Below are 11,006 nucleotides of genomic sequence, written 5' to 3'. Positions count from 1 at the left end.
GTCTCACAAACCCCAAGCTCCACACAGGCGCCTCTGTTCTGGCCTCCCCGCCCCAGTTTGCTCAGGCCACACCCATGCCCCGGGAAAGCCACGCCCATGGAAGACCACGCCCCCTCCTCCCTGGGACTGGGAGAATAAAGGCCGGGTACTCTGGCCTTGGCTTCCAGCCAGGACTCCCCAGCAGAGGCGTCGGGGTTTTCTTTTCTTTCTTTTTTTTTCCTTGAGACGGGACCTCTGTAGCTCAGTCTGGTCTCTAGCTTATTGTATAAGCAAGGCTGACCTTGAGTTGAATTTGAGATTGCCCTGCTTCCACCACCTTTAGTGCTGGGGTCACAAGCCTGTCTGACTTACACCATTCCTGGTTTCCGCAGTGTGGGGGCTTCCTGCATGCCAGGCAAGTATGCCAGCAGCTGAGCTGCATCCACAGCCACGATTTTCTTTCTTTTCCTTTTTAACTTTTAATACTATTTTACATGTATGGACTTTGGCATGCACATGCATCTGTACCACTTGTGTGTCCGGGTCCCCAGGAGGCCTGAAGAGGGTCCCGGCTCCTCTGGAACTGGAGTTAGAGCCAGTTGTGCTGCCACGTAGGTGCTGGAAATTAAGCCCCAGGTTCTCTGGAACAGCAACAAATGCTCTTAACCACTGACTGATCTCTCCAGCCCAAACCCACCACAGTTTTAAAAAAAGATTAAAAAAAAAAAAATTGATAGAGTCCAAGTTTCCCAGGCTGGTCTTGAACTAACTGCTGGACTTGTCATCCTCCTGACTCAGCCTCTGGATCTGGCTGGGATGGCAGGCCTGTACTGCCAGGTGCCTCCTAGCATCCCGGTGCAGAAGTGGAGGAAGCTGCCTGTTGACATACGGGAAAACAGAGGATGGGATTAATGCAAACTTGGTGGAGAAGGGAGTTCCCTGTTTCACGGTCGACAAAGCTGTCCAGTTTGGAGGCTGGGGTTTGCTTGGTGGGCAGAATGTTTGCCTGTTACACACTGTCCTTGTCCCATCCTCAGCCCTGCAGAAACTGTGTGTGTGGCTCACACTTAGAATCCCACACTCAGCGGGTCGAGGCCAGAAGATCAAAAAATGCAAGCTCATCCTCTGATATATATGGAGTTCCAGGGTGAGGTGGTCTACCTGAGACCCTGTCACAAACATTAAAATGCCGCCTCATTTCCCTTCACCCTCAGGGGTGCCAGCCAGCCAGAGTAACTCCTCACATTCACGGAGGAGGAAGTTGAGGCTGTGGGGCACTTTCCAGAGGAGAGTTTTGACCTCCTGCTTTCTTGTGGGTTCTGTTTTCTACTTTGAGCCTCCATAGCTGACAGGGATGATAAGGAAAACAGCTCTCTCACAGCCTCAATTGGCCAAGTGGCTGCCCTCTCTGGTTTTTTGTTTGTTTGTTTGGTTGGTTGGTTGGTTGGTTTTTGTTTTTGAAACAGAGTTTCTTTGTGTAGCCCCGGCTGTCCTAGAATTGCTCTGCAGACCAGGTTGGCTCTGAACTTACAAATATCCCCCTGCCTCTGCATCCAGCGTGCCGGGATTAAAGACCTACACTATAACCTGTTTGGTTTTTTTTCCCTCAGGAATCTGCATGTAGTCAGATGAACCAGACTAACCAACAATGAGGTGACACCTCCCAGCTGGGCCCCAAGGCTTGTCTAGGCAGGACCTTTAGGAAGGTAGGGATTTTCCAAAAAGAGGCATCTGATTTGGAAGCAGGTGGCTTTTTTTTTTACACCCTTGACAAGGGCTGTACGCAGGTTTTCCATGCCCAAATCATGGACTGGCATCGAGGAGGTACCTGGGTACAGGCAGCAGGTATGGGGCCCATGAGAGGGCAGCGAGGTCCTTGTCCCACACAGTGCACAAGCCTGGGATTACAGCCCCAACCCTTGCCCAGTCAAAGCAGCTGATCCGCCTGAGGGTTCTCATCTAGGGGACAAAGTGCAGCATCAGGCCTATTCAGCCGGAGCCTGGTCCCGGAACCAGGCTTTTCCCGACCTTCAGGGCAGCAGTTACAAGAACCGGAAAAGCTGGTATAGAAGGCAACTGTTTAGAAGGGGGAAGAAAGGATGAGAAAAAGCAGAGAGGGCCATGCCAGAGTCTGAGCGCTCAACTCATCTCGAGGGTCACCATGTGGCCAACCTCTGCATGCTCCTCACCCCCAGCTCCTGTTCCCGTAGTAGTTTGAGGACAGCATTTGTGACAGTCCCTTGGGGCCACCAGTGATGTCACCACCAGCACCTCACAGAACCTGCCTTTCCAGAGTCCCCAAAGCCAGACTACCCCAATCTGCCCACTACTGCCACCTTCCCACATCTCGCCTCAAGATGACGTCAGTGCCTTCGTCCACCTTGCGGACCCCCTGATTGCTCCAGACGCCCCTCCTGCCGGCTCTCCTCTGAATAAAGTCCAGGAACCTTATCAGCTCCCAGAACCTGCCAGTCTTGCTTATCTCTCCAGGCCACACCCTGCCATGTTCCCTTTGGGCCTCGGTTCCCCAGCTGACCACACAGAGCATTCTCCAGGAGCCCATTGTCCAGCTCCAGAGGGCCACTCATGTACCTGAGTGCCCCTTTCTGCTCCTTCCTGCCTCCCCTTCAGCCCTCATTCTCCCGCTCTAGCTGGTGCTTGCCTATTGGAAGCCTCCACCACCAGTGCAAATTCTGGCCCCAGTGGCCATCTGAGAAAACTTTCCCCATCTCGTCTCCTCCACCCTGGTGGCACCCAGCCCCAGCTCTCACCAAGACAACTTTCATCGGTGATGGCCATTGTCCAGGAGATTGACCTGCCCTGGGAGGTCAGGAAGATGAGTATCAAACCCACTGCTTTCCCAACCTCCTTCAGCCTCAGTTTCTCCTGCCGCAAAGGAAAGCACAGCTCTTTCCCAATAAGGGAGCATGTGCGCAGTAGGTACTCAATGAATGCAGGGTCATGTGCTCACAGCCGAGTTTTTCTTGCTCAGATTGGTCCCCTGGGTGATGGTGGGTGTCCGGACCACCCTGTTGGGCATTTTGCTAATTTCAATTGGAGAGTAACAGAGACACAGAGGGAAACCCTTGAGACAGAGCAAGACAGAAACACAGAGAAAGACAAAGAGAAGAAGATGCTGAGAGACAGAGAGAGATGCTGACAGAGACTCAGGACAGAGAGAGATACAGACTAGAGAGGCAGAGCGCAGAAGACTGACCAGTTCCAGGGAAAAGGCTAACAGGGCTTCTGTGACTCTGCAGCTGAAGCTGAAAGCATTTGCTGTTCCTGCAGAGGACCCAGGTTGTGTCCACAGCACACGCATGGGGATTCACAACCATCTGTGACTCCAGTTCTAGGAGATTTGGCTTTTTAAAAGTATGAAAAATAATAGCTCATTTGGGCAGTGGTGGAGCACGCCTTTAATCCTAGGACTCAGGGAGCAGAGGCAGGTGATCTCTGTGCTTCCCTGCAGGATGGGGTGTTTCCGTCTTGGCGGAAACTCCACACAACAACACTGAATGCACACGGTGCACATACATACATGTCGGAGAAACACACAGACACATTTAAAAAGGAGACAGAAGTGTCGCCACTGCAGCTGCAGCAATGTCAGAGGTGAGCCCTCCCCTCACATGCTCCGGGATTCCTGGTCCCTGTTCTCCCATACCATTTTTACAGGATTTATGTCTTGGGTGGCCTATTTTTAAGGGTTGGGAGAGCAGGAGGACACACCTGTGAGTGAGGTAGGCTGAGCCTGGAAAGCCTTGGGGAGGCCGTCAGAGATGAGTCACAGGGCCATGTGCAGAGAAGCACATGGGACCAGTCACATGGCTGCCTCTGGAGATGTGCAGTGTACAACCTGCGCCACTGTCCACTGTGTTACAGCTGTCCAGAGAAGAATCGTGTGTATCGTGTATGTATGTGTGTGTGTACGTGTGTGATGTGTGTGGTGTGTGTGTGCATTGTATGTGTATGTGTGTGTTGTGTGTGTATGTGTGTGGATGTGTGTGGATGTGTGTGGTGTGTGTGGATGTGTGATGTGTGTGTGTGGTGTATGTGTATGTGCGGTGTTTGTGTGGGTGTGTGTGTGTAGGGAGGCTGAACACAGGTTCTCATCCCACTGTACTGTAGATGTCATTGCACTCAAATTGGGCTTCTCTGGAGGAATCCTCCAGAGACTCCCACCTTGTCCTCCTTGTCCCAGCATGAGTCCATGGGCTCTGCCTATCTCTGCCTATCACACCCTGGGCTGTGATGACTCTCCTGTAACCAGGCCCTTCTAAGTAGCTCTCTCCCTCCAACCTTCCAGAACCGTGGCTTCTCCCATCCCTCCCCTCCTTCTCCCTCTATAGCAAGACAAAGAGCAGTGGACCACACTGTCCCTGTTCCACCTCCATGTGCCAGGAATCTGCTGCCCGAGGTCCCCATCCCACCACTTCCGCTGTCACTCAGGTAAGGCCATCATCCTGCTTCACACTGCAGCCTACAGCCAGATCCCGAGACCACTGGTCCCACTCTTGAGTCTCCCCTATCCCACCATTGATTGCCTTCGCTCTCTCATCCTTGGTGAATTCATGACAGGTTCTTTAGTTGTTTTTTGCTGTTGGAGTCAAGGTTTTGCTATGTAGCCCATGCTAGCCCATGCTCGCCTTGAACTCCTTCCTGGCTCAGTCTCCTGAGTACTGGGATGACAGGCACATAGCCACCACCAGCTTTAGTTGAACATTCTGACTTTGTCTTTTGTTTGTTTTGCTTTGTTTTCTGGATTTTTTGAGACAGGGTTTCTCTGTGTAACAGCCCTGGCTGTCCTGGATCTAGCGCTGTAGACCAGGCTGACCTTGAACTCACAGAAATCACCTGTAACACCGTTCAGATTTGTTGTTGATTTTTAAGATTTATTTTTAAAGCTAGGCATAGTGGCACACAACTTCATTCCCAGTACTTAGGAGGCAGAGTCAGGCAGATCTCTGTGAGTTCAAGGCCAGCCTGGTCTACAGAGGGAGTTCTAGAACAACCAGAGCTACATAGTTAGATCCTGACTTGAAAAAAACAAACAAAATGTATTTTTTATTTATATTTACTTATTTCCTTGGGTTTTTTGAGACAGGGCTTCTGTGTACCCCTGGTTGTCCTGGAAACCCCTCTGTAGACCAGGCTAGCCTCTGCCTCCTGAGTGCTGCTGGGATTGAAGGTCTGTGCCACCACCACCCGACTGTTTATTTTTAAATTATATGTTGGTCCGAGTGCAAATTCGTGCATGTGATACAGGACCCATAGATGCCAGGGGCATTGGAGAGCCACTGGAGCAGGGTCAAGGGCGGCGACTGTGAGCCACCTGTCTTGGTGTTGGGGACCGAACTTCAGTCCTCTGTGAGAGCAGCAAGTGCACTTAGCTACTAAGTGATCGCTTCAGCTCCTAAACTCTCATTCTTGCTGATGAATCCCAGGCATCTGCTTCTGGCCTGGACCCAAGCATCCTAGATGACTCCAGGAAGCCTCATGTTCATTGCTGCTCAAACTGAAGGCCTGACTCTCTGGCCCCGATCCACGCATCCCAGCCCTACATAGCTGAGGCCACGACTCAGGTCAGCTGCTTGGATGACAGACAGGCTGGCTCTTGGACACTTTTGAGTCTAGCCTTCAGCACTGGCCCCTGATCTACCTGTTGCACAACACCCTGATGGCTCCCCTAGTTCTCACCTGGGATTCTATGGGGGCCTGCTAGGTGGGGCAGGCTGCCTGTCTCTTTGGACAAACCATTTTTGGTCCCATCCCTTTTCCTAAGCCCTGCACACCTCACTTACATCAGAGCATGGGGCTCTGTCCCAGTCCCTTCAGCATCCCCACACCCACTCTGCAGCTGTGCCTGGGATGCGGTCCGACATTCCTGCCTCAGGACCTTTGCCCCCATGTCTGCTAGGTTCACCCTCACCTCCTATTGGCTGTTTGTTCAAATATCTCCACCACCCCTGCTTAACTCCAAACCCCAAGTTCCTCTCATGGTTGTCCATCCAACCTGTTGTGATGCGGCCCCTTGTGACCAGGAAAGCTGTCTGTGGGTTCCCTGCTGTATCCCCCAGCACCAGGCAGGCTGGAGCTTTTCCGTCTGCGCTGTCTGGTGTCTGCATCCGTACTGAGAGCAGTTGGGCATGGGTTTTAGTTTAGCCCTTTTGCTTGGCTCCCTTAGGTCAAGTTAAGCCCTTACTACTAGCCAGTGGCACCTAGCAGGTGTGTGTGGGGGTATGGTGTGGTGTGTGTGTGTAGTGTGGTGGGGGGTGTGCTGTGTGTGGTGTCTGTGTGGTGTGTGTGGTGATTCCACAGGGCCAGACAGCAAAGACCTTTGGGAGCAAAGCGGCTGGGACTGCAACTGGATCTTGCAGACATGTAGATAGGACCAGGGTCCGGAAGGCTGGAAGACTTCTCCAGGGAAAGAATGTCAGAACTGAGCCCCAAGGAGGTGTGCAGCAGCCAGGAGGAGGAAGGGCCAGAGGGCCAGGCATTCAAAGGCCCTGGGGCAAGAATGGGCAGAAGTGCAGCTGGTGGGGACCAGAGGGTGATTTGGGAGAGAGCTGGGGAGGGCAGTGGCCCTGGCCTGGCCTCTTCAGCCGTCCTCACATTCCATTTTTCACTCCGGCCGAAGAAAACAAGGTTCCAAGGCCAGCCCTGCCCCATCCCAGCGCGGGGAGGGGTTCGGAGATCCAGCTAGTGCGGTGATTTCTTTCTCTGTGTGGCCTCCCTGGTCTGAGGCAGAACTTCCAGGTCAGCCTCAGTTTTCCTGCTTCCTGCTTCCTTCCATCTGTGTTGCATTGTCTTAAGGCAGCAGAGGCAGAGCGGGGGACCCGGAAAGGATAGAGAAGAAGTATCTATCATTCACATCAATTCAAAAGCTAGCATGGGGGCTGGAGAGATGGCTCAAGAGGACCCAGGTCTGGATCCCCAAACCATGTGTGGTGGCTTACAATCACCTATAACTCCAATGCCAGGGAATCTGGTGTCTTCTTCTGGTCTCAAAGGGTACTACACACGCGTGTGCGCACGGGCACACACACACACACACAAATTTAAAAACTAGCTCAGTCCTATGGTCCACTTCTGTCCTATAGCCTATAGGGGCTTTGGTGGTTCACTCTGGGTGGGGTACCAGAGTGAAGCCCCTAGACCTTCAACTCGTGGGTGTGCCCCTAAAGTGGTGGTTGGCTCAGGGCTGATGAGGGGAGACAACGGGATGTTAGGAAATGGACACGTGTAAAAGAAACATCGCAGCAAGACCCAGAGCAGACTGTTCCCTGCAGGACCTATCAGAGCCTTTACATACTGATGCTGCCCAGAGATTCCCAACATGACTTTGCTCATGGATCTGTATGGATGGCTGGGGAGGGAGGTATCCCTGCAGCTCCAGGCAAGGGAGCGGAGTGAGAGAAGGCTGTGAATCCCGGTTGTAGGCCCACTAGCTAATTAATTAGGCCTCACCAAAGAGTACTGGCCACTGTGGGTACGTTAATAGCCTTGAATGGTCTTCTGGACATTCCCTCTCACCTCTCTTTGGCCTCCAGGAGATGGGAGACACTGGACACGGCTGGAGCTTCGGCCATGGGCTGCTTCCAACAGCCAAATTTTACATTTCATTATAAATGGCTTTGCCGGGCATGCCCGTAACTTTTACATTTCCATCCACTTTATTATTAATGGCTTTCCTGGACTGTTGCAGGCCAGCGTTGCGCACAATGCATTATAAATATTTGATCCCGCATCTAGAGTTGGCCATTTATCATTTATAACGGGTTACAAAAACATTATAAAACATTTACCGCACATTTATAGATCATTCTTGGCTACCGCAACGATGTGCTGTAAATACATTATTAATCCTCTTCATACCATTGATAGGAACCCCTTGTAATAGGCCCCGACCCGCTACACGAACAGCAAACGGTACTCGGCACTGAGGGCAGCAGGACCCATGGATGCAGGGAGCCGACCTGTGCTGTTGGCTGTGCGGCCTGTCAAATCACATTCCCTCTCTGTTCACGTAGCGCCAGAAGCTGTTCCGCACACAGTGCAATCACACTCTTCCCCACAGCCTCCCTGAGGCTCAGGAATGTGCCTGAGGGCCCAGCCAGGGAAGGGAGAGCAGGATCCAGTCCTGGCTAACAACCTCTAAGTGTTACCCAGCACACCCAGAGGTCTCTATAGGAGCCTTGTGGTCCCCTGCTGTACTGCCACCACGGATGAGGGGACCAGGGACCCAGCGCAGTCCCCAGCATTTCTGCTCCCAGGACCTGTAGCCCCAGCAGGAGCCCAGTGCAGAGCCACTGACGGGCAGCACAAGGCCCCTCAACTTAGGGTTTGGTGGGGTCCTGGGCATTGCAGAGGTTCCTGCTCTGAGCCTGTCCCACTCTCTGGATGGCCCTGACTTTGGGTGAGTGAGGCCAAGCCTTGCTGAGTGACATCTTCCTATCTCCAGGAGGGCCTCTCTCTCCTCTGGGTCTTTATCTCCCTCCTTGGAGTCACAGGAACCAGACTGCTTCCTGTGCAAATGCCCACAGGGTCAGTGAGACTCCTGAGTTCTCAGCAGAAATCAACGTGTTGAAGAACTCCCCAGGATAATTCCTCTTCTCTCCCCCACCCCCTTTTTTGTTGTTTGTTTTTTGAGACAGGGTTTCCCTGTGTAAGAGCTCTGGCTGTCCTGGAACTCTCTTTGTAGACTGGGCTGGCCTCGAACTCAGAGATCCACCTGCCTCTGCCTCCTGAGATTAAAGAGGTGCACCACCATGCCTGGCTCCTCTTCATCCCTTTGATATGCTACTTTCTCATGCTTCTAGTAAGCCACTGGACCGGTGAGCCCAAGGGGACCTAGAGCTGAAAAGTTTTCCTTTCAGATCCACAGCTATGCAGGCTGAGGAGGGGCATCCAGACTAGCCGAGCCTCCCTGTCCTCCTAGCAGGTCACCTCCCAGGAAGGAAGGAGCCACAGTCCCACGAGGCTTCCAGGCATAGCCTCGCTTGTAGATACTTGGCATGACCCTAGCCTACCTGGCCAGGCTAACTGGGTCAGAGTTCCTGGCTGCCCTCAGGAAGAAATGGAGAGGGGCATGAGTCCCCAGAACCTCCCAGGTCTCAGGTTCCCACCCTTAAGCACAACCTTGAGCCACCATGGGCCTCCCTGCTCTGTCTACCTGGCAGAAGAGATGATTGAGTACCTGGAACTCCCAGGTGTGGGGTTCCCGGAACTCTCACCTCATGTGAAGGTCACAGTTGCCCAGAATTGAAAATGAAACTCAAAGGCTTTTTTTTTATGGCAAGGAGGAAGCAGGTATGCTCATCACCATGACAACACCACACCCTAAGTCCGGGCACCCGCTAGCAGCCACAGGGAAGCAGGTGGGTTTGGGACATTGTCCTACATCCATCTCTTCTTCCTCCTCAGAATGAAAGGCTGAGGACTGGCAAGACCCTGGGCTTAGATGGGGTTGCCTGGGGGAACTTCTGCTGCCCCCCTGCAGAAGGCTGACCCCAGACTCTCCACGCCAGAACGTGGCTGTCCTGTACTCGATGAAGTGCCCAATGGCAGACCTCTGGGGTTTTGATGGGGAGGAAGCAAAGCCTGGAGCAGCACATGGGCTACACCGGGGTCCTGTGTGTATCTGTTTTTGGTTGGCCTGATACTGTATGGACCCTAATCCCACCAGACAGCCCCTCACTGGCAGGGGCCCTGCAGACATCCCACCACAGACCTGCCCATGATGTCTGCCTTCCATCTCAGCTAGGCTACACTGTGGCCCCCTCTGAATTGGGGACACGCTGGGCTTCTTGTCCTCCAGGAACTATGGAAGTCATTGGCCTGGTGCATGTGCACTCCCTGGACCCTGCCCTCAACAGCCTGGGTACAATGTAGGGCACCCTTCACCCCATCCCTCCCCCGGAATGGTGGAAAAGTGTGAACACTCCTTTTACAATGAGGGGAAACTGAGGCCAGAGTGGCCTAGAGATGACCTCAGCTCCTGCCAGTTTTCTCCATATACCGGGAGTACTGGACACTGAACTGGGCCATCAGCTGTCCCTCTGGACTCAGGTTCAAGGTCATGGCTGACTCTTGGACCCTAAGCTGAGTCTCATCCCCTCTCCTCGGGCTGGGCCTTGTTTAAAGTACAGTTTCTGCCACACAGTTGGACACTGGCCATCTCCCAGCTCTGTGCAGGGCATGAGAACACAGGCCCAAGGCTGCCGGAGAATGTGGCATTGGAGTGTGGAATGTAGGTGCCTTCCCAGAGGAAGTCTGGATTTGGAGGCTAGCGTGTGGTCTGCTGCAGGTTCCAGGCTAACAGCAGGATCAGCCTTCACATTTATCATGAGACCCAACGGACCTGGGGACACCTGCCCCTCTGCCACCCATATGGCCTTTGTGAATGACGCTGTGCACCTTACACACCCACGTCCAGTACCAGGAGTTGCCTGCAGCCCTGCCTTGTCTTGTGAGCTGTGAGCTTCAGCACTGGGTGTGGACAGACCTCTGGCCCTCTGCACAAGCTACTAAGCTGGAGCCCTGCTATCTAGGATCCATTTCCCTACAGCAGGGGCACCCTGCCCTTGCCACCTAGCCTCTTGGGTATGGCAGATGGTAGTGGCTGAGGATGGGTACCCAGATGCTGTTCGCTGTAGCATAAAACCTTCCCAGACACCTACTTCTGGTCAACTTAAGCCACGTGGGCCCTTGGTGTTCAAGTCTTGGGTCTCTGCTGAATTGAGTGTCCCTGGACAGCCAGGGCTACACAGAGAAACCCTGTCTGGGGATGAGGGGGATCCCCAGGCCTTGGCTGGGTGCTCATGTGGGAAGTGCCCAGGACTCTGGCACCTACACCCAGAGGCAGCCGCTTGCTATTTGGTACCCATTGTTCCATATGCTATGGTTTGAGGAGGCGCAGACGCAGGCACAAGCTCCAGTATCAACTCTCCCATCATGGCGTTCCCATTGCCTTCCAAAGCTTTAGGGGCAGGAAGGTACCACTTGTGCTGCCGGGTATCAGGTCT

The sequence above is a fragment of the Chionomys nivalis genome, chromosome 3 (genome assembly GCF_950005125.1).
Source record: "Chionomys nivalis chromosome 3, mChiNiv1.1, whole genome shotgun sequence".
Taxonomy (NCBI): domain Eukaryota; kingdom Metazoa; phylum Chordata; class Mammalia; order Rodentia; family Cricetidae; genus Chionomys; species Chionomys nivalis.
This window is presented reverse-complemented; position numbering follows the sequence as displayed.